We start from the raw sequence: 23,834 nt of genomic DNA on the forward strand, positions 1-23,834 counted from the left end.
TGCAGGGATATGGGATCAATATAGGTAGATATGTACAGGGGTAAGGGGACTAGGCATCAGGATATATGATAAACGTAAATGAAGATGGTGTGTGTGTGTGTGTGTGTGTGTGTGTGTGTGTGTGTGTGTGTGTGTGTGTGTGTGTGTGTGTGTGTGTGTGTGTGTGTGTGTGTGTGTGTGTGTTGGACTGTCAGTGAGTGTATAGAGTCCTGTGAGTGTGCAAAGAGACAAATACAAGGGTCAACTCAGATAGTCCATGAAGCCATTTTGTTAGCTATTTAGCAGGTTCATGGCTTGGGGATAGAAGCTGATCGGGAACCTGTTGGTGTCAGACTTGCTGTGCAGAAGCATAGAGAACAGTCTATGGCTTGGGTGGCTGGAGTCTTTAACGATTTCGCCGGGCCTTCCTTTCACACCGCCTGGTATAGAGGTCCTGGATGGCAGGGAGCTCAGCCCCAGTGATGTACTGGGCTGTCCACACCACCTTCTGTAACGCCATGCGTTCGAGGGCAGCGATGCAGCGAATCAAGACACTCTCAATAGTGCAGCTGTACAACCTTTTGAGGATTTTAGAGTCTATGCCAAACCTTTTCAACCTCCTGAGGGTTGTGCATGTGGACCATTTTAAGTCCTTAGATATTTGGACCCTTAGGAACTTGAAGCTCTCGACCCGCTCCAATACAGCCCCGTTGATGTGGATGGGGGAGTGCTCGCCTCCCAGTGTCCTGTAGTCCACGATCAGCTCCTTGGTCGTACTGATGTTAAGGGGAAGTTTGTCCCGGCACCACACTGCCAGGTCACTGACCTCCTCCCTGTAGGCTCTCATCATTGCCGGTGATCAGGCCTACCACAGTCGTGTTGTCAGCAAACTTGATGATGGTGTTGGAATCGTGAACAGAAAGTACAGGAGGGGACTAAGCACACACCCCTGTGGGGCTCCCGTGTTGCGGTTCAGCGTGGCGGTGGTGATGTTGCCTACCCTCACCACCTGGGGTCAGCCCGTCAGGAAGACCAGGATCCAGTTGTCGAGGGAGGTGCTCAGTCCCAAGGCCCTAAGCTTGGTGATGAGCGTGGAGGGGACAATGATGTTGAATGCTGAGCTGTAGTCTATGAACAGCATTCTCACATACTATAGGTACTCCTCTTACTGTATCTAGGTGGGTGAGGGCAGTGTGGAGTGCAATTGAGATTGCGTCGTCTATGGATCTGTTGGGGCGGTATGCAAATTGGGTGGGTCTAGAGTGGATGTGTGCCATAGCAAGCCTTTCAAAGCACTTCATGACTGCAGATGTGAGTGCAGGGCATTAGTCATATTGTGGCTTGAAGCCTTTGCGTTCTTGGGAACAGAAATGATGGAAGTCATCCTAAAACATGTGGGGATGACAGACTGTGACAAGGAAAGGTTCAGCGCTCCGTGTTAGATGTGAGGCGTTTATTTATGGCTGGGAGATAGGGCCCTGACTTCCTCGGCACCTGCCCCGGTCGTCACTCTCTCTTGACCCATATCTTTCACTTCTTCGCGAGACAGCTGCAGACAGCAGGGATGTCCTACATTGTAAATATTCTCCTAAAAAAAAACTCCACAGCCGAAACATCATCGAGGAAGTATGCCGAGTGGCAGCGATTAGGGTACTCCAAGTCGAGTATCGGAGGGAAATGTTCTTGACACCGAAATTGGACATTTCTGTTTGAAAATCTTCTAACTTGCTTGTTTTGCAAAGAATTTCACAGCATGACAGAGCAAGGAAATGGCTTCATCTACTGGGAATGAAGCAATCCCTCTAATCTGTCATTGTCCTGAGGACCATTCTGTGGGTTGTGTAGGAGTTCAAATTGAAATCTTCAATATTGGGAACAAAGAACCGTGCCTTTGTGTTTCTGTTGGCATGACGCAGGCCATAGAGGCCTCTCTCCATCTATCATAATGCTTCATGTCTGTGATGGAAGTCAAACGTTACTTCATTAGCCAAGTTTAATGATCTGCTCTGGACTTTTTGCAGCCATGAGAAATGCAGAAATTGCCCTGGACCTATTCCAAGCCGTGTCCTCAAAAACATATCTCACCACAACTCCCCCATTTCACTTCCAGAGCCTGTTTCCAGTACTGCATTACCTCATTAAAAGCCACGTCTCTTCCTACGATGAAGACATCAGAGCACCGCTCGGCCCTGCCGGTCTACCCCAAACATACTTTCTTGGCTCCATCGCTTGTTTGCTGTGAAATTCCTGAATTCCAGAAACAGGATTGTGGTAAGAATGAACTTTTCTCCACAAAACCTCTTAAGTGTAGTTTCTAATAGTGTTTGTCTGTGGGGGGGGTACAAGTTGTTGGGATGTTTGAGAGAGAGGGGTGGAAACGGGCCAACAGCTGGTTAACTCTGAGGTTACAGTCAGGATAAAGAGGCTCTGCTGAAGCGTAGCAGCCACCCCCGAGCCCCCTCGTACAACAGTGTACACTGTACTGTTCTCTGAGCACTCAACCATGTTCCTGGTACATGTCACTTTATCATCATGAAGGATAGGCTGTGAGAGGCCTCTTCAGGCCCTGTAATTTGGCACATTTTGGTCGGATCGCTCGTGCTGCTGCTCCAGGTGCATCCGAGAGCGCTTTCAGCTCGGCTATGCTATCTGACGCGGCCAACGGATAGAAATCAACCTTTGCGCTGACAGAACCCAAATACGGGAGAGAACAGCTGGACAGTTGCTTCAGAGTGTGTGTGTGTGTGTGTGTGTGTGTGTGTGTGTGTGTGTGTGTGTGTGTGTGTGTGTGTGTGTGTGTGTGTGTGTGTGTGTGTGTGTGTGTGTGTGTGTGTGTGTGTGTGTGTGTGTGCATGTGTGTGTGCGCGTGTGCATGCATCTGTGTGTGCTCTGTGTGTTTGTTCTGTGTGTCTGTGTGTGATTGTATTGGTGTATGCCTGTTTGTGTGAGTGAAATAAAATTGCACTAGATGTGCATTTTTCACTGACTACAGGCTTGAGTTGTATATTTTTAACTTAGTTCAGGCTCAGCCTGTACTTTTCTATAGTGATGTAGTTTTATCAACGGATGTGTTCCCTTTCCATAAAACAGTTATTAAAAAACAAACCATAATGTGGCTCATTAAGGCCATAATAAAATGGATTAAGGGATTATGAAGCTATATTCCTAGTTAAAACAAAAGGTTGTATGACTGGGAAAAACCACCAAGAGTCTAATCATAGACGTAAAATCCAACAAAAATCACTTTGTGTTCTAATTCCCGACATCTACTCTGAAGTGAATCTTCTGAAGTTAGCTTAACTATCATGCTCTGCACTTCATTATTCTAACGCAAGTGTCTGTGGTGCTGTTGAACTCATTGATCAAGTGTCTGTGGTGCTGTTGAACTCATTGATCAAGTGTCTGTTATGCTGTTGAACTCATTGATCAAGTGTCTGTTGTGCTGTTGAACTCATTGATCAAGTGTCTGTTATGCTGTTGAACTCTTTGATCAAGTGTCTGTGGTGCTGTTGAACTCATTGATCAAGTGTCTGTTATGCCGTTGAACTCATTGATCAAGTGTCTGTTGTGCTGTTGAACTCATTGATCAAGTGTCTGTTATGCTGTTGAACTCTTTGATCAAGTGTCTGTTGTGCTGTTGAACTCATTGATCAAGTGTCTGTTGTGCTGTTGAACTCATTGATCAAGTGTCTGTTATGCTGTTGAACTCATTGATCAAGTGTCTGTTATGCTGTTGAACTCATTGATCAAGTGTCTGTTATGCTGTTGAACTCATTGATCAAGTGTCTGTTATGCTGTTGAACTCATTGATCAAGTGTCTGTTATGCTGTTGAACTCATTGATCAAGTGTCTGTTATGCTGTTGAACTCATTGATCAAGTGTCTGTTATGCTGTTGAACTCATTGATCAAGTGTCTGTTATGCTGTTGAACTCATTGATCAAGTGTCTGTTATGCTGTTGAACTCATTGATCAAGTGTCTGTTGTGCTGTTGAACTCTTTGATCCAATCCACAGAACAATGCAGATGTCAGTCGAGCCATTACTTTACTCTGTTGATTCCTATTACCAATTGCATGATAATAAACAATTGCCTGATTCCTATTAACAATTCCATCCGGTCGGTCCCGTCTGGCCGGCTGACTGGTCCTATCTCAAAATTATAGGCATGACGCAAGATAGGATTCCAAACAGATTTAAATAACAGTTATTGGCTATCCAGCAAGCTAGCTAACTAATTTTACTAGCTAAGTGAGGAGAAACAATAAAACAAACATTTAACTGTTTTAAATCTCTCAAACTGATCAGCTGCTTTTACTTAACAAATATTTATATATTCTGAAGCGTCTGCGGTTCATCCACTGCCATTGGTTCCTCAGCTCTACCATCTGAGCTGACAGCTTATAGCTCTACTAACTTGAGATAATTGATGCCACAATCCAAACATCTCTCAAAAACATACAGAGTGACCTCATCAAACTTCCCTGCAATCTGTGTCAAGGATATGACGAGAGAGAAGCGGTCAACCTACTGAACAACTGAATGCACACACACAGACACAGAGACGCACGCACGCACGCACACACACACACACACACACACACACACACACACACACAGTACTCTTGAACATACAGTATGTGTGTGGTGAGGGGGGCAACCTTGGGATGTTCAACAGTTAACACGGTCACAGAGGGGGTCAGGTTTGGAGGAAGGGTGGATAGGGGGGGGGTGCTACAAAAACATAAATAAATACAGAGAGAGAGGGCGGGACGATGACCGCTGGGGACCACAACAACAGGGGCGTGCGTCAGCGACAGGGAGGCTGCTCCATTGTCCATCCAAAGGCAGGGCGGGCAGTGGCCATTGTCAGAGGACCAGCTGACCTTCATGTTCCCCCTGGGTCAGAGAGGCCCAGCAGCCCATACAGTGGGCCACAGCCCAGACTCTTCTCTCCTGCCACCTCCTTATTCTCTCAGACAACAAAGGGCTTCTTTTGTGTGAGGGAGGGAGTGGGGAGGGAGGGCTGGACAAGCCCCTGATCATAATGGAAAACGCTGGCTAGGGGGGCGGCACGCGGAACACACACTAACACACATACACAGACTCATACATTCGCCCCCAGAAATATACACACAGGCACATAGAATAAACTGAAAGTGTTTGGTCAAGAGAGGTAAGAGTAATAGTTTAAAGAGGTCTGGTCCCGTGGCGGTGTTTAGGCTACTGAATGCAGAGGACACGGTATGTGGTCGGTCTGCCGTGCAGCAGTTGTTCTTTTGTTATCTCGGGCGCTCAATTAATGAGCTGAACACTCAGTCGTCTCAACCGCTAAATCAACATGACCCTCAGAATTCTAGTCAGAGACAATATTCTCTGTCTAGCAGCTGACCAGTAGTGGATAATACATTGGGTTTGGTTGAGTCATGGTGGATTACAGGAGACCCGGTGGCTCTTAGGATTAAGGGTTAAAAGCTCATTGGTTTAAAGGTTATCTAAATATAAAGATGTAATATGTGCCATTTCATAGCAGACAATTTATTTATGATCTGGACTGGTCACCTGAAGTTATTTGAAGCAGATGGACACAGTCGTGCTGCTATGGCCAATGACGAACACTAAATGTGATTTGAGAAGATTTGAAATTGGGTGTGATGGACAGGCTTTCTATTTTGAGCTGGGTTGAATCAACATCTGTTGGCCTATGTAGGCCCGCTTTACAACTCTCAGAGGCTCCTCTGTCCAAAACTGAGAAGTTGCACTTCTGGTTAACTACGTCAAGCAGCTGCTCCAACAAAATAGCAGCTGTGTTCTTCAGTAATATGCTACATGTGAGCAATTACCAAGTCAACAATGTGGCGATGTCACCGGGGAAAAGTAGGTGTAACTGTGACACTACCTGGCATGGGTGGGGCAGTTGACATCGACCTTGTGACGTCAACAATCAGAGACGAGAGACCAAAATGATCCTGTGTTCTGTTCCTTTCTGGGATGTGTCATGATTGCACACAAAGGCCATCAATCCCCTAAAGAGCTTCCATAAGGGAGGAAGTAAATCCATCAAATTGGCCCGGGAAAGCTGTAACATCCAAAGTTTCTGGACCTCTATAAATGTGTCATCGGCTGGAGTAAAGAATGGGGCCATAAAGAAAGGCAATGGGGAAGGTACTAGGATCCAAGAGGCAGTCAAACAACACGCCAGGAGGGAAATTCCATTTCTCTTCGTGCATGCACGGGACTAATTATAGATGCTGAGATGTATTGTCTGTCTGTCTGTCTGTCTGTCTGTCTGTCTGTCTGTCTGTCTGTCTGTCTGTCTGTCTGTCTGTCTGTCTGTCTGTCTGTCTGTCTGTCTGTCTGTCTGTCTGTCTGTCTGTCTGTCTGTCTGTCTGTCTGTCTGTCTGTCTGTCTGTCACTGTATTGTACTGTAGGAGGTGACAACAGAGTATTCTGTTTTAGCACTTTACCATAGACAGAAGGGTGGGGGGTTAGTGGGCACAGAGGTGCCAGGAAAGGTGGAGAGGTGTCATACATTGTGCATGGAGTCAGGGAGGGAGAGATGGTATTGGGAGGGAGATGAAGAGGTATTGGGAGGGAGATGAAGAGGTATTGGGAAGGAGATGAAGAGGTATTGGGAGGGAGATGAAGAGGTATAGGGAGGGAGAGATGGTATTGGGAGGGAGATGAAGAGGTATTGGCAGGGAGATGAAGAGGTATTGGGTGGGAGATGAAGAGGTATTGTGGGGGAGATGTAGAGGTATTGTGTGGGAGATGTAGAGGTATTGTGGGGGAGAAGAAGAGGTATTGGGAGGGAGATGGAGAGGTATTGTGGGGGAGATGAAGAGGGATTTGGGAGGGAGATGAAGAGGTATTGGGTGGGAGATGAAGAGGTATTGGGAGGGAGATGGAGAGGTATTTGGAGTGAGATGAAGAGGTATTGGGAGGGAGATGAAGAGGTATTGGGAGGGAGATGGGGCTGAAAGTTGGAGTACTGTGGATGGGGAGACGGGGTATTTACAATGAAGGCGTTGCAAGGAAATAGTGGGGGCCTTGGACCCATGGGAGGAGACACATGTATGTGTGTGCATGAGAGGGAGAGGAGGGATTGATGACTCATGGAAAACACTCCCAAGAGACAGTCTGGTCCTGAGTCACCTGACAGACAGAGGAACACATTCACAGCCACACACACCCACAATATACACACCTGTACATGGGAATAAAATCACATAACCACACACAGCTGCCTCTAAGAAAAAACTAAACGGCTTATCAAATCACAGTGAACACATCACTCTCTCTCCCCCCTCCCCTCTCTCTCTCTTTCTCTCTCTGTCTCTTTTTCATATCACATCTTTGAACCAGACAGCCCTTTAAAAAGCATCCTGGCCACTGAGTGAACTGTGAGGTCTGTCATTTTGTGGTATCCCGTTCTCTCACTGTCGCCGCTAGAGCTCATTCTGAACAGCATTGAAGAATATGGTAGTTATTTCTCTGTCCCAAACAAATGCTCTACTATTATTGTGCATTTAGGATTTAGAGAGTCCTAAAAAGTGACCGACAAATCAGAGCCGAGTGTGTCAGCTCCAATGGACAAAACAAAGGAGTGTCAGACAGTCACAAAATACAGATCACCATATCTTGCAATTCAAAGAACATACTCTCATCATAGGCAGGTAAACCCACATAGACCAACGAGACACATACACATACTGTACTTCTGTCTCCATACATCACTGATCTAATAAAAATCTAGAGACCAAAGCCAAGACTGCATTGTTGTGTGCAGGTTTCTGGCTGTGCTGTATATTCAAATGTGCCCTGCTGGTATTGGCTGGCTCTCTCTTTACTTCTGCTGGGGGACCCATTTGCACAGAGCTGGGAAGCTCATCAGTCCAAATTCCTTCAGGAGGAAATGGGGATTAAGCCTATTCCCTCTGAGCATTTGGAGGAAGGGGGTTCACACTCCTGAAGTTAGGGGGTTAGGGGGAATGAAGAGAGGACAAGTTGCTGAAAGAGAGGGGTCTGTTTCTATTACAAAAAGGATGGAACTGGGCTGAGGAAGGAACGGAATGCCAGATTTCAAAGCAAACAGGACTTATTGTCATTTAAGCTCCAGACTGCAGCGGCCTGAACACTCAGAGAGGGAGAGGGAGGGTTTGGGTCGCATCCTGTTGCTCCGTTCAGATTCCATGGCCAATTCCTATTTCCCATTCTTCCATTTGATATGGTCCAAAAAGCCAAACAATACCCTTTCTCCCCCAAGACTCCAGCTTCAATCCAGCTCTAAGGTTATGTATAAGGTCACGCTACACGGCCATGTTCAAAATACAGTGCAATAGGAAAGTATTCAGACCCCTTTCCTTTATCCACATCTTGTTACGTTACAGCCTTATTCTAAAATGGTTTACATTTTTTTTAATGTCCTCATCAATTAACATCAATTAACATCATTGTTTTTAATGTCCTCATCAATCTACAAACAATACCCCATAATGACAAAGCGAAAACATTTTTGCAAATGTATTAAAAATAGAAAAGAGAAATACCTTTTAACATAAGTATTCAAACCCTTTGCTATGAGACTCGAAATTGAACTGAGGTGCATCCTGTTTCTATTGATCATCCATGAGATATTTCTACAACTTGGAGTCCACCTGTGGTAAATTCAATTGACTGGACATGATTTGGAAAGGCACACACCTGTCTCTATAAGGGCCCACAGTTGACAGTGAATGTCAGAGCACAAAGCAAGCCATGAGGTCAAAAGGAATTGTCCGTAGAGCTCCAAGACAGGATTGTGTTGAATCACAGATCTGGGGATGGGTACCAAAAATGTATGCATCATTGAAGGTCCCCAAGGACACAGTGGCCTCCATCATTCTTATTGGACTGAGTTTGGAACCACCAAGACTCTTCCTTGAGCTGGCAGCCAGGCCAAACTGAGCAATCGGGGGACAGGGGCCTTGGTCAGGGAGTTGACCAAGAACCCGATGGTCACTCTAACAGAACTCCAGAGTTCCTCTGTGGAGATGGGAGAACCTTCCAGAAGGACAACCATCTCTGCAGCACTGCACCAATCAGGCCTTTATGGTAGAGTGGCCAGACAGAAGCCACTCATCAGTAAAAGGCACGACAGCCTGCTTGTAGTTTGCCAAAAAAGACACCTAAAAGACTCCCAGACCATGAAAAACAAGATTCTCTGCTCTGATGAAACCAAGATTGAAATTTTTGGTCTTAATGTTAAGTGTCACGTCTGAAGGAAACCTGGCACCATGCCTATGGTGTAGCATGGTGCTGGCAGCATCATGCTGTGGGGATGGTTTTTTAGATCAGGAACTGGTAGACTAGTCAGGATCGAGGGAAAGATGAACGGAGCAAAGTACAGAGAGATCCTTGATGAAAACCTGCTCCAGAGTGCTCAGGACCTCAGACTGGGGCGAAGGTTCATCTTCCAACAGGACAATGACCCTAAGAACACAGCCAAGGCAACGCAGGAGTGGTTTCGGGACAAGTCTCTGAATGTCCTTGAGTGGCCCAGCCAGTGCCCGGACCTGAACCCGATCTAACATCTCTGGAGAGACCCGAAAATAGCTGTGCAGCTATGCTCTCCATCCAACCTGACAGAGCTTGAGAGGATCTGCAGAGAAGAATGGGAGACACTCCCCAAATACAGGTGTGCCAAGCTTGTAGCGTCATACCTAAGAAAACTCGAGGCTGTAATCGGTGCAAAAGGTGCTATAACAAAGTACTGGGTAAAGGGTCTGAATATTTATGTTAATGTGATATATTTATATATATATTTTTTAAATAAATTTGCAAAAACATCTAAAAACCTGTTTTTGCTTTTTCATTATGGGGCATTGTGTGTAGATTGATCAGTAAAAAAAAATAACAATTTAATCCATTTTAGAATAAGTCTGTAACGTAACAAAATGTGCAAAAAGTCAAGGAGTCTGAAAACTTTCCGAATGCATTGTAAGTAAGAGACAGAAAAAACAGTTGTGAAAAAGGTTTGTGTTGGAGGGATTGACAAACGATAATTAGGAATTGCACGTTTGGAAATCCTCCAACAAAGATCTTCAGAAGGCTTGTCAAAGAAGACAAGGAATTCTAATTCAGTTCAGTCCAGTGCCAGTGAATAATCTGTGTTTGCTATTGAATAGGTGCATATACACACACCATGTTTGCAGGGGAAATCTTGCCCATTTATATTGGCAGTGAGTGACATTGAAGGAGGGATGTTCCTCTGAAAATAGCTCCAACCAGTTGATCCCCCGCTTAAAACCTGGCTGAGATGAATTCATCCTGGTTGACTATAAATATGACTGTGGTTTTTTCAGATTAAAGTATTACTACACTTATTCAGACTTCACTCTCTTTTCCTGCCATGATAGGGATCTCTCCCATGACTAATAAGGCGTGTTCAATCACAGAATTAGGCATTAGAATACTAGAATGGGCATGAACCTTCTTATCATGGTCCAAAGGTCAGCCATCTTGGTCAGGGAGTTGGTTTGCCAGTGCTGTGAAAAGATATTGTGTAAAACATTGAAAGTGAAAAGAATTCTTGCTTTGTATGTGTGTTATCTAGCTAGCCTGTCAGTTTTAGAGGAATGATTCCATACATTTTTTCAAATGACTTGCCAATACGCCAACACTCTATTCAAACAACGCAGTCAATCTCTACAGCCATACACTGGCTTGATTCAGTTACGATAGGACTTAGAGAAGTTGTAAATGTAACAAGTAATGATATTGTATCATATAATAGGACTCACAACTTTCCGAGAAAACAAAATCTGAGACATTTACGGTCTGTTTACGTAAGTGATAATCAACTAGGGGCCATGCACTCTATGCAAAATAATGAACGATATGGAAGGTGTGTTCAACCACTTGCTAGCGGCTTTGGAACTAATCTTCCAAGGAGTTGCATTCTTTTCCAGAGAACAGATAGAGCGCCAAGTTGATTATCCCTTTTATACCACTGCCATAATTGAACACATGTCAACGCTAGAAATGTGTTTATTTGCTGGTAGAAATGTGTTCAACATCCACTGAAGTAGATGGTGAGTTTACTAGATAGCTAAAGTAGTTTCCTTGGTAACCAAACAAACAGACTTGCTTGTTTAGCTAACCAAACTATCAGTCCTAGCTCACTATTATGAAAATCGAATGCAACAATGCCAATAATGTTTTTAAAAGCAGCTGAAACATTGAACGTGTACAATAGGAATGAACTATAGCCATTGAATTCAATCAGAAACAAGTACCCACAATGCCATACTATAAATATATTGTAGAGGCTATTTATACTGTATATGTGTTAAAAAAAAAAAACGGTATAAATGTTATTTATAATTACAGTTGAAGTGGGAAGTTTTACATACACCTTAGCCAAATACATTTAAACTCAGTTTTTCACAATTCCTGACATTTAATCCTAGTAAAAATTCCCTGTCTTAGGTCAGTTAGGATCACCGCTTTATTTAAAAAATGTGAAATGTCAGAATAATAGTAGAGAGAAGGATTTCTTTCAGCTTTGATTTATTTCACCACATTCCCAGTGGGTCAGAAGTTTACATACATTCAATTAGTATTTGGTAGCATTGCTTTTAAATTGTTTAACTTGGGTCAAACTTTTCGGGTAATCTTCCACAAGCTTCCCACAATAAGTTGGGTGAATTTTGTCCCATTCCTCCTAACAGAGCTGGTGTAACTGAGTCAGGTTTGTAGGCCTCCTTGCTCGCACACACTTTTTCAGTTCTGCCCACAAATTTTCTATGGGATTGAGGTCAGGGCTTTGTGATGGCCACTCCAATATCTTGACTTTGTTGTCCTTAAGCCATTTTGCCACAACTTTGGAAGTATGCTTCGGGTCATTGTCTATTTCGGAGACCCATTTGCGACCAAGCTTCAACTTCCTGACTGATGTCTTGAGATGTTGCTTCAATATATCCACCTCATTTCCCGCCTCATGATGCCATCTATTTTGTGAAGTACACCAGTCCCTCCTGCAGCAAAGCACCCCCACAACATGATGCTGCCACTACCGTGCTACATGGTTGAGATGGTGTTTTTCAGCTTGCAAGCCTCCCCCTTTTTCCTCCAAACATAACCATGGTCATTATGGCCAAACAGTTCTATTTTTGTTTCATCAGACCAGAGGATATTTCTCCAAAAAGTGCAATCTTTGTCCCCATGTGCAGTTGCAAACCGTAGTCTGGCTTTTTTATGGCAGTTTTTGAGCAGTGGCTTTTTCCTTGCTGAGCGGCCTTTCAGGTTATGTCGATATAGAAATAGTTTTATTGTGGATATAGATACTTTTGTACCTGTTTCCTACAGCATCTTCACAAGGTCCTTTGCTGTTGTTCTGGGATTGATTTGCACTTTTCGCACCAAAGTACGTTCATCTCTAGGAGACAGAACAGGTCTCCTTCCTGAGCAGTATGACGGCTGCGTGGTCCCATGGTGTTTATACTTGCATGCTATTGTTTGTACAGATGAACGTGGTACCTTCAGGCGTTTGGAAATTGCTCCCAATGATGAACCAGACTTGTGGAGGTCTACCATTTTTTTCTGAGGTCTTGGTTGATTTCTTTTGATTTTCCCATGATGTCAGGCAGTGGCACTGAGTTTGAAGGTAGGCCTTGAAATACATCCACAGGGACACCTCCAATTGACTCAAATTATGTCAATTTGCCTTTTAGAAGCTTCTAAAGCCATGACATCATTTTCTGGAGTTTCTCAAGCTGTTTAAAAATTTTCTGGAGTTTCTCAAGCTGTTTAAAGGCACAGTCAACTTAGTGTATGTAAACTTCTGACCCACTGGAATTGTGATACAGTGAATTATAAGTGAAATAATCTGTCTGTAAACAATTGTTGGAAAAATTACTTGTGTCATGCACAAAGTAGATGTCCTAACCGACTTGCCAAAACTATAGTTTGTTAACAATACATTTGTGGAGTGGTTGAAAAACAAATCTTAATGACTCCAACCTAAGTGTATGTAAACTTCTGACTTCAACTGCATATGAAAATATTTTAGATTGACTATAATTCTATTACACAAATTCTGTTACATCACATGCCTTACTTTTATTTTTCTGCATAAGTAAAAGCAGGAAATGCATCCCCTATGCCTCTACTGCCATTCATTTGCAATTAGATGGCTGCCATTTTTGCCCCATTATGGCATTGTGAGGGATTATGACATAGCCCCTCTAGTCATTTAATAGAGTCTTCATGGCTTTAATTAAAATCGTAAGGGATCATGAGATGTTTTATTTGTCCACTCTGGATAGATGACATTCCAGTTGATTTGCTGGAGAACTTCATGTTGGTCGAGCAAGAAGGCACCTCCTGAGCGACTTTAAGGATAATTTCCATTTAAAGTTATTTTTAGTCCAGGACTATAGGCTTAATCTCTGTCCAGGAAACCAGACCCAAAAGTCCGCAATGAGTACATTGTTTCAGCATCTCTGAGTGAGATCTTGGACATTTTCCTGCTTGCAGTACTCTAGGCTAAAGTGCGGTTTTGGCAAAAGGGCGGGGTGCAGGCAATCAAAACCGGCAAAGAAAGACTCATTTAAACACTTGAAATTGTGGTGAAGATTATGGTGAACAGCTACAGAAATGTTACTGTCGCCAAAAAAAAACTATTTTTTTTATTAAACTGTCTCTGCGCACTAATTAGAATATGCTACCAATGACTCAATGTCGCTGCCCGGTATTCAGTCACACGAATTCGTTTTGTTTGACATGCTCAGACAGTTTGTTATTATTACACCAGTAAATCATGTATATGATCAGTAACACCCTATACTGTACTGTCTATGTCTTATCTGCTATACAAAGGCTATCCTCATTCACTTTGTGGCAGACAAACACGTGCCATTAATAACATGAAACATTAAGCCTAATGTACGTAGATTGAGGGGATAGCTATTAATAACATGTACAGAAAACAGAAAAACTAAAAACATAAACATCATTTTTATCATAGGTTTGTCCGCCGGTGTTAAACATTCGATGTTGTCATCCTGTGGTGAAACTAAATAAATCACTTGGCATTATCATCTAATAATGCATTATTATAGAGAGCATAAATGTACCTTTACAGGTGTGTGGAGAGGAGACATGAAAACCTATGCCGCTGTACTGCTGTCTTGATCAGTGTTCCTCTTCCAACCGCAGCCCGATAAACTCCTTTGACTCAACCTGTACTTTGTCACTCTGCTATGTTGTTGATTTATCACACAGTCCGGACGCTTTGGGGTGGATAACGCGTTTCCCTAAAAGGAAAACAGTTTTATTTCGGTGTCTTCCGTACACAAGAGCTCCAAAAAACGAGAAATTAAACTCCGCTTTCAATTATTGGTCTTCCCCCTTCTTGGCACAAGCCTCGCTTGCTGCTTGACGCCAAGAACCATCCCCTTTGGCTTGAATCACTGCTTCACCTGATGGATCATCCCCATAAAGTAACGGTTTCACATCCGCGTTCGCAATTGTATGACAATCCCGGGAAAATGTGGCACATCAATGTAGCTCAAGGTCTCTTCAACATATATCACCCAGCACTAGTGAAAGTGAAGGGGTATGATCAAAGTACACCGAGCCGAGGAAAAGTCCGATTTCCCACCGCCTCTGAAAACTCAAGCACAAATATGGTTTTCCGTTCGTTCCTCCTTGAAAAGGCGTCGCGAACGTCTCTAATTGCCAGTACTACATTACAGATACACTAATAGTATTATAGTAAGTGTCGAATCGTAGGCCTGTGTGCATAGCCGCGGGGATTAGGGGTGCTGAGGGTGCTGCAGCACCCCCTGATACATCACAATACAAAAATAATTTATTTAAAAAAAACAAAATCTCCACTAAATTAGAAAAATACTCAGCATCAAAACATTTTTTTTTTTAGTTTTAAGAGATACGCAAGACAACATTTTTATATACTAAGTCGAAATTTCGAGATACATAAGTCTAAATGTGTAGGTACTATGTCAGCATTTTGAGATGTTATGTAAAATGTTCGACAGTAGATCACACATGTTTCTTAATTTGTAACATTGTGTGCTGGTTTCAGAGGTGGCATCCCAGAGTGGTGGAGGGGACGGGGGGAGTGTTTTTCTGGGGCCAAGAGATTTTCCTGATCTTGTAGGCTAACCGAACCAGGTAAAACTCTGGGCCCTAGTTGAAGGGTATGACATAGTAAAAAATCAGCTGTAAAACGTTTTTATAATGTTGTGTTTTAATATAATAGGCTACTTATAATATAATATGTTTATTTGTTTAATTGGATTCTCATTAGCTTTTGCAGCAGCTACTCTTCCTGGATTTAAAAAAAAACCCACAACACATGACAAGCAACAAAACACTGATACACTGATAGACAGTGGTTTTCTAATCAGGTCATTTTTTAAAATCAGGTCCTGGATAAACTCCTGACTATGGAGGCCCATTCCGCTCACAAATACACAAAAGATTGATACTATCTAAAAATTCTGAGATACTATCTAAAAATCTGGAGATGCTATCTACATTTTTTTTTAGATACTAACTCAACATTTCGAGATGCTAACAAAAAATGTCGCGACACTAACTCAACATTTTTAGATACTAACTTGAAATGTGGAGATACATATTTATAGGATATGTTTCTTCATTTGTGGCATTATGTGGGGGCTGGCGAGCTGGCATATGCGCCAACACTTTTAAAAAATTAGGTTTAATACAAAATATTGATGCAAAATCATTGAAAATAGGGACAAAGTACTGTTGTCTAGGCTGATTTGCAACTTGTGCACAATTAATCTGTGCTTCAGTGTGATCAACTGCCATCTGATCAAAAGTATTGAGGCAAATGGCAGTTCGCCACACGTTTACCTGCTGTGCGTATCTCTGCAACGTGGCTAGATGAAAATAGACACATAATGCTACAACAAATGAAGAAACATATCCTGTACATTCTACTATCTCAAAATTACCTGGGAAATTTCAAGTTTGTATCTCAAAATTTGAAGTTAGTATCTTTAAATTTTGACTTAGTATCTAAAAATTCAGAGATAGTGTCCAAAACGTTGAGATAGTATTGACATTTAAAAATTATCGGGGTGGCGGGAATGGGCTTGAATAAGTTCCAGTAGTTAACTACCACTGCTACATAGCAAAAAAAATAACTTAACTACTGAAAACCCTACCAAGATTTTAATTGAGGTCAACTACCACCAAGGTACTGCAAAATATAGTTAAATTACTAGCTGAACTACATGTAGTTCACTACTCCCCAACACTGCCGATTTCTATCTATTCACGTTGCAGAAATCAGCAGGGCCGCCGGCCTGTGGCAAGCTAGCATTTGCACCAACACTTCTGACATAACCAGAGAAAAACTGCTGATGCACAACCAACTTTTGAAATTGCACATGGTTTATTGTACTATTTCTACTCTCAATAGTAAGTTGAGTCCCGACAATTTATTTTTATAAACTGTATATATATATATATATATATATATATATATATATATATATATATATATATATATTACTGAGTTACAGTTCATATGAGGAAATCAGTCAATTGAAATAAATAAATTAGGCCCTAATCTATAGATTTCACATGACTGGAAATACAGACATGCATGTGTTGGTCACAGATACACAACAATATAAATTCAACATGTAAAGTGTTGGTCCCATGTTTCATGAGCTGAAATAAAAGATCCCAGAAATGTTCCAAAAGCACAAAAAGCTTTTCTCTCAAATTTTGTGCTCAAATTTGTTTACATCCCTTTTAGTGAGGATTTCTGCTTTGCCAAGATAATCTATCCACCGGACAGGTGTGGCATATCAAGAAGTTGATTAAAAAGCATGATCACTACACAGGTGCACCTTGTGCTTGGGACAATAAAATACCACTCTAAAATGTGCAGTGCCACAGATGTCACAGATGTCTCAAGGTTTGAGGGAGCGTGCAATTGGCATGCTGACTGCAGGATTGTCCACCAGAGCTGTTACCAGATAATTGAATGTTAATTTCTCTACCGTAAGCAGTTTTAGAGAATTTGGTAGTATGTCCAACCCGGCCTCACAACCACAGACCATGTATACGTCATCGTGTGGGCGAGCGGTTTGCTGATGTCAACGTTGTGAACAGAGTGCCCCATGGTGGCGGTGGGGTTACGGTATGGGCAGGCATAAGCTATGGACAACGAACACTTTTATATTTTATCGATGGCAATTTGAATGCACAGAAATACCATGACGATATCCGGAGGCCCATTGTGAGGCCCATTTGTTATTAAAGTGCAGTGTATTTTATTACATTTTTGGGGTTGGGGGCCCCCTGGCGGCCCTGGGTGGTAATGACTGTGTGGCATTAATAACAGGGTAATGTTAAATTGCATTAGTGGGTGGAAATGGATATCTACAATATCACTGATTACTATAAAGACAGTAAAATACTGTATCATTCCATATGCAGTATTGAGCAGGGGTATACCCATTTTATACAAAAGTTATACAAAAAGTTGCTACTTTCTGATGGCAATAACCTGGAAATCATCATTACAGACACATTTTGTTTTAGTAATGAGTGTTTGTAATGACAATTTGCACCATTTTGGGATTTGACTGCCAGGTAGTAAGGTTTACTTGGTTAATATGATCCGCTGTCATTTGATACGTGGAAATATAATATCATACACTCTCCTTGTTATGTCCTTGTTCTCCTCAGTCACCAGTTTGTGTGTGAATTAATCATTTTGTTCAGAGTGATGGTCATGACGCAATACTGTGAGACAACAGTATTTTTTTAAAGAAAGTAACAAACGGCTTATGCACATCAAATATCTATATGGTATTTTTGTAAACAGGTGCATTACATATTTTCAAATTATCAGAATTTTTCTAAATGTAATATTTAACAGAATATTAAAAGTCTAGTTGTGAGACAAGGCAAAAACATTTTAAAAGAGTGAAATCCATATGCTTTACAAAATAAACACTAAATCAAAATATTAAGCTGAAAGATTATGCTTAAGATTATTTAAGTGTCTACTTAATATACAGTATGTAAAATAAGATAAAAAATAAAAATAAATAAATAAAAATAAAAATAAAAATATATTTTTTAATCTTCCCCTGAAACACAAAAAGCCTATAGTTGCGAAATCCTCCTAATATGATGTGAGTCAGTCACGGTTCAGACATAGCAACATAAACTAGGTGAAATGATGTGAGTCCTCACTCATAGCCTGGGGCTCCCACAGTCAACTCATGTACTCTGGCATCTGCACAGGTATTTAATTACCAACAACACAGAAGGTTGTCTTGGACACGTCAGGAAACCATGTGGGGGTTCACCTAGTAAACATGATATGGATACAATAAAAAAGTATAGTGTTGGCTTGGCCTATAAAAACAGTATAATTTATTCCTTTGAATTCATTTGACTACTGTCATTATAGGAACACTTAACATTAAGTTGTTCTTATAGCCTACCCGTACTTGCACAGTACTAACAGCAGTCACTGTTTTGTATTGACTTACAGTACTCTGTAATTTTAATGTACTTGTCTTTACTCCTATATAATAAGGTAGTGACCAATAAACAGCTGTGTAAAAAACAAACAAATTCTGATAAAAATTAATTGTTTATCATATGAGCTTTTCATTCTACATGAGAGTTTGAACACATCTGAAATTGCCCCATAGACTAAATGGCCTCATATTCCCAAATTGCCATGATTTATTCCAATCATTATCGTGCAGTTTAGCAGCACAACCCACATTTGTATTGTATTACAAATATTCATTCCCACACCTGGGGTCTGCTCTAGCAGTGCTGATGAAGGATCTTGCTCAAGGGTAACAGAAACCACGCATTCTGAGACATAAGTTGTTTGATATCCAGAGCCAAGCCACTGTTGTTGTGTCTGCACATGCACAGAACTCCACGCTCATTGAAACACTATGATACTAAAGACCCACATTTTTTAGGTCCATATTTGCACTTTAGTAGGCTGTTGTCAAACAAAAGTGCACACTCTTGTCGTAGTGAACACTGTATGTGCTTAGACGCTCAAGCCCAACATGCACATTCAGTCACTCCCAACTGAACACAAACACATGCAATGCCCAGAGACCCGCCAAGCGCATAACGAGAGTGTGGGGAGAAAAGGGCAGAAGAGGCGAAGCATGAGACATTCCAAAGGCACATCTGACCCTGACACAAACAAACACCATCCCTGCTTTCAAAAGGAGCAGACTGACCAGGTGTTTTCCTGTCTGCGTGGGCACAAGGTTTGTTCTGGGAAGATAAACAGAAATGTCATGTTTGTGTCGTTCACGTGAGTCTTTGGTGCCACAGTGAGAAATTCTTGAGTCACATTTTCTCTTCAAACCAGGAGCCAGCAAACACAGTGGAGTGGATACCCATGCTGGGGGGGTCATGGAATGTCAAAGGGTCACCGTGCTTTGTCAATAAATGAAGCTGACTACTTTAGCTCCACATGATGGCCATATTCTATGCTCCTTGATCTGTTATGTCATCAAATCCCGTCTTGGATTTACTATTGCAATATCAAGAATCATCTACTTTTTCCATTGATAATAATCACACACTTCAGCCATGTGGAACCGTTTCCCATATCATTACTGTTGAAGGCCCAGCAGGTCACATTGACGCATCCAACCCAGTCTGACTCTGACGACCAGACGGAATTTGCAGCAGACAGCTAAAAACTCTAAGTGATTCTACAGAACATTCTGGAGTTCAGATACAGCTGAACAAAATGCCATCCCATGATGCTCCACTCCAGTGCATCTTGGGCCGAAACAGAAAGATAGCAGGAAGCTGAGCCAGAAGGGGTCTGCAGATGTCTTGATGGGCGACTGGCGTTTTAGCCATGCAGAGCCTTTCAAACGCAACAGTCCCATTCTAGGCCAGGGGAGGGAAGCCAAACAGAAGTCATTAAGATGGTTTTTCATTGTTTCAACGACTGGCCTGCTCGCGCTGAAGCTGCTGAATCATTTATCAAGGAGGAAAGAGGGTAGGAGAATTGTACAGGACAGGCGTTGAAGGAGAGGAAAGGCTACATATTTCACCATGCAACAATACTACTCTAACAGGTCCATATGGTCTTAGATATAGCTTTTTAATATGCACCTCAAAGTACAGAGCGAGATCTAAAGGAACAGCAGGAATGGTGATTAAAGAGAGGAATCTCTGGCCCCCGGAGTTAGAATATCATTCATTCCACTTGGTTGAAATATCACAGGACTGCAGCCAGCGTCTCTGCAGCCAGCCTTGCTAAACCTAAACCACCAGCCGCAGAGTGGAGGGCTACAAACACACGCTCCATCTCCACCACAGATGAAAGTGGTTGACTGGAGCAAAAGCCCTTAGATTAGGCCGGATCCCAGCCAAAGCCACACGCATGCCGGTGACCTACATATACGCTGAGGTGATTTCTGGCCCCTGCCTGGACCTATGAGCCTCGTTACTGCTAGCAGCTAGCACTGTCCGGCTCAGAGGAGAGGAGACCGCAAATGGACGAGGAACGCAGGCTCATGTTACTCTTAAGTACCCTTGTCTGGCCATTGGCATTGGCCCATAGCTGTTTAACTGCCCAGGGCTCCATCCCCACTATGATGAGTGACAGCCCTCAGGTCACTACTGTACCCAGTGACTTACACAGACACACCTGCTTCCCAGTACAGGTCACCTCTCACCCTGGGAAGCCAGGGATTGGCCCTTTGACTAATCACCCTGTCAGACACCTGCCGTGGGCAACCAGTCGTCACACCAGACTTGTAGCAACAGCCGAGCTGTGACAGATTGGCTGGACTAATAAGGTGAGTGAGTGAGCTGCTGGAAGGGTTTTTGGATTTTAAAATGGCAGCTGAACATCCCTGAGAAGGGAGCAGGATTGCGTAGGTCACCTGGATGAGTCACGTGATCCAGTGAGTCACTGGATGAGTCAGAGCACATGCTAGGGAACACACACAGCTGCTAGTCACTAGTTCTAGGCCTGTTTCAGCTGATAATATTACAGGCCTCTGACAGAGGCTGTAGTTAGGCAGAAGTATGGGGAACAGTGTCAGTAGAAGCAGCTATGTAATTTGGTACTCTGCCGTTTGCCATTTCAAGAACAAGTGACGCAACAATCCAGCTGTAGCTGTTCTTGTTACTTAAGATCACTGGTGTCCAAATTCCTTTCCCTATGAGCAACTTCTTCCTCAAGATGGAAGTTGAAAAGCTGATTATCTTCTAATGCAATGAATGCTCTGGGGAAAAAAATATCTAGGACAACGTTCCTTCAAAAACTAGCTTTCCAAGCACATAAAATGATTAGTGTCGTGTTTTACATTAGAATCTCGAGAGCAGATAAGAACAATCAGTAATGATCTCATTGGTCTTGGAAGCATTTTTACCATTACCATCCCGTTTCCCTACACAGAAAAAAAGAAACATTCTTAAATGGTTCTTCCTCAGCTCATAAGGTTCCTTCATAAGGAAAACTCCTTTCAAAAACAACACGTTGGTACATATTTCACTGTTAATACAGTCCCAAAATGTCTTGCATGCCAGTAGTCAAGTTTTCAAGATGTTGGACTTTCAAGAAGCAAAGTGTCAACTGCCACATCATCCTGATGATTCAAAATGCAGAGGTGTAAAAGAAGCTCAGTGTCGGTGTTAATAACCAGAGTTATTAACCAAAACCTTCCCCAGAGTGTTTTCTTTCCAAAGCTGTCACTTATATGCATAGTCGAGCAACTTGTCGTGACAAAATATCGCGCTTAAAACGGGAACGTTTTTTAATCCAAAAATGAAATACCGCCCCTAGAGTTACAAGAGGTTAATAACCAGAGTTGAACCAAAACCTTGCCCATCATTATCATATTTCCCAGCACGTGCTGGTTGATTTTTACAATTGTTTGTTTCAAGATAAATGTTTTTTTTACATTGATGGACTAATTAATCTTATACATTTTTCTAAACTATTTCAATCTGTTACTTGGACTTATTGCACCCGTTACAGAAATGGTTGTTCCAGTTTAGATGTTTAAGGCAGTCTCATATCTTAGTCTTCCCGACCCTGGCAGTCATTCTGAATGCAGGTTGCTGTGGAATAAACATTCAAAATGCTGGATATCCCCACTTTGGCTGAATAGGAATTACACATCACTTTGCGAGCCAACAGAATGTGTCTTGCAGGCCTGGTGTGGCCTGTAAACTTTGAGTTTCAGTCCACTGTGTTAGGCTAAAACCAGGCACTCAAAAAAGGCCTTTTGAAGTATGTATTGTACTGTCCTGTAGTGTGTATTGTATTGTCTTAATAAATACATTTTGATGACACCCTCATTCACTTAGGATCTCACTTGATGAAAGTCACAGGACTGAAAATTAATGAATGCAACAACCATGTCTCTGTCACTGTCACGCCCTGACCATAGAGAGCTTTATTATGTCTCTATTTTGGTTTGGTCAGGGTGTGATTTGGGTGGGCATTCTATGTCCCTTTTTCTATGATTTGTATTTCTGTGTGTTTGGCCGGGTATGGTTCTCAGAGGCAGCTGTCTATCGTTGTCTCTGATTGAGAACCATACTTAGGTAGCCCTTTTCCCACCTGTATTTGTGGGTAGTTGTGGGTAGTTGTCCATGTATAGTTGCCTGTGAGCACTACGTTGGCGTCACGTGTTCGTTTTGATGTTTATTGTTTTGTTGGCGACATCTTATAAAGAAGTATGTACGGTCACCACGCTGCGCTTTGGTCCCCTGTTTCCACCTTAGACTAGCAAACACAGTCATAGTTGGAACTGTTAACTCGAAAATTCACTCGAAATGCACCCTGGGATGTATGCAAATAAGGTTAAAAACCACCTATTCAATTCTGGTCCTGAAGAGCATAAACATTTCTCGTTCTGGATTTTTGTCGGGTTTTTGTAATGATGTACGCTGAGAGTTGGGTTAGTTCAGGGAGTGAATACGTTTAATAAATAAACAAACATGAACCAGACAAGAAACACGAACAGCGCACCGACATGAAACTGACACAGAAACAACAACGGCTGGGGAAGGAACCAAAGGGAGTGCCATACATAGGGAAGGTAATCAAGGAGCTGATGGAGTCCAGGGGAGTCTGATGATGCGCAGGTGCGTGTAACGATGGTGACAGGTGTGCGCCATCATGAGCAGCCTAGTGACCTAGAGCGCCGGGGAGGGAGTATACGTAACAGTTCTTCAAAGAACCATCACATGTATGGTTCTTCATAGACCCTAAAATGGTTCCCTATGGCATCGCTCTCAAGAATCGTATTTGGTCCCAACTTGCACATTTATTTCTAAGAGTGTAATGTACACATGGGCTTTCCCAAACAGTTTCAGCTTTTGTGTGGCTCATACTGGAGTGATAACATTGTATTTTGACAGTGAGCAGGGTAACCAACACAGGGCCCATCGACCCCAGGCCTGAGAAGGCAGTGACCAGACCAACAACAGGAAATGGTTGTAGCCTTTGGCCTAGAAAACAGTCCCCCAACTTCCTGCCCCGTGCATCTTGCGCCTAGAAGACGACGCTTACCGTCCAGCAGTGTGTTGCCAAGGACCCCCAAGGTCAGCAAAATCACCCCTTTGCCCTCCCTTTCACCCATTGCTATGACAACAGGGGTATAGGAAATGCTTTGCCAATTATGTTCTATTGCCACAGCTGGTGGCGGTTACATTGTTTGCATCCCCCCTATCCTTAAACACCCCTCTCTCCACAACCTCAAGACCCTCACACTCTTAAACAGTGTCTGAAAATGTTGGAGTTGAGGTGAGCCATAGGGGATCTCATAGGGGATCTCAAA

General features: G+C 42.6%; 1 protein-coding gene across 2 annotated transcripts in view; it reads right to left on the reverse strand.

The window, feature by feature from the left end:
• The window catches only part of plekhg2 (pleckstrin homology domain containing, family G (with RhoGef domain) member 2), a 54,238-nt gene extending 39,607 nt beyond the window's left edge, over positions 1-14,631 (reverse strand). For both annotated transcript variants that reach the window (XM_024444618.2, XM_024444617.2), the window contains exon 1: positions 14,094-14,631. The gene's annotated coding sequence lies outside the window, so the exon portion shown is untranslated. The remainder of the gene's footprint in view (positions 1-14,093) is intronic.
• Between the last annotated feature and the right edge of the window lie 9,203 nt (positions 14,632-23,834).

The sequence above is a fragment of the Oncorhynchus tshawytscha genome, linkage group LG14 (genome assembly GCF_018296145.1).
Source record: "Oncorhynchus tshawytscha isolate Ot180627B linkage group LG14, Otsh_v2.0, whole genome shotgun sequence".
Classification (NCBI taxonomy): Eukaryota; Metazoa; Chordata; class Actinopteri; order Salmoniformes; family Salmonidae; genus Oncorhynchus; species Oncorhynchus tshawytscha.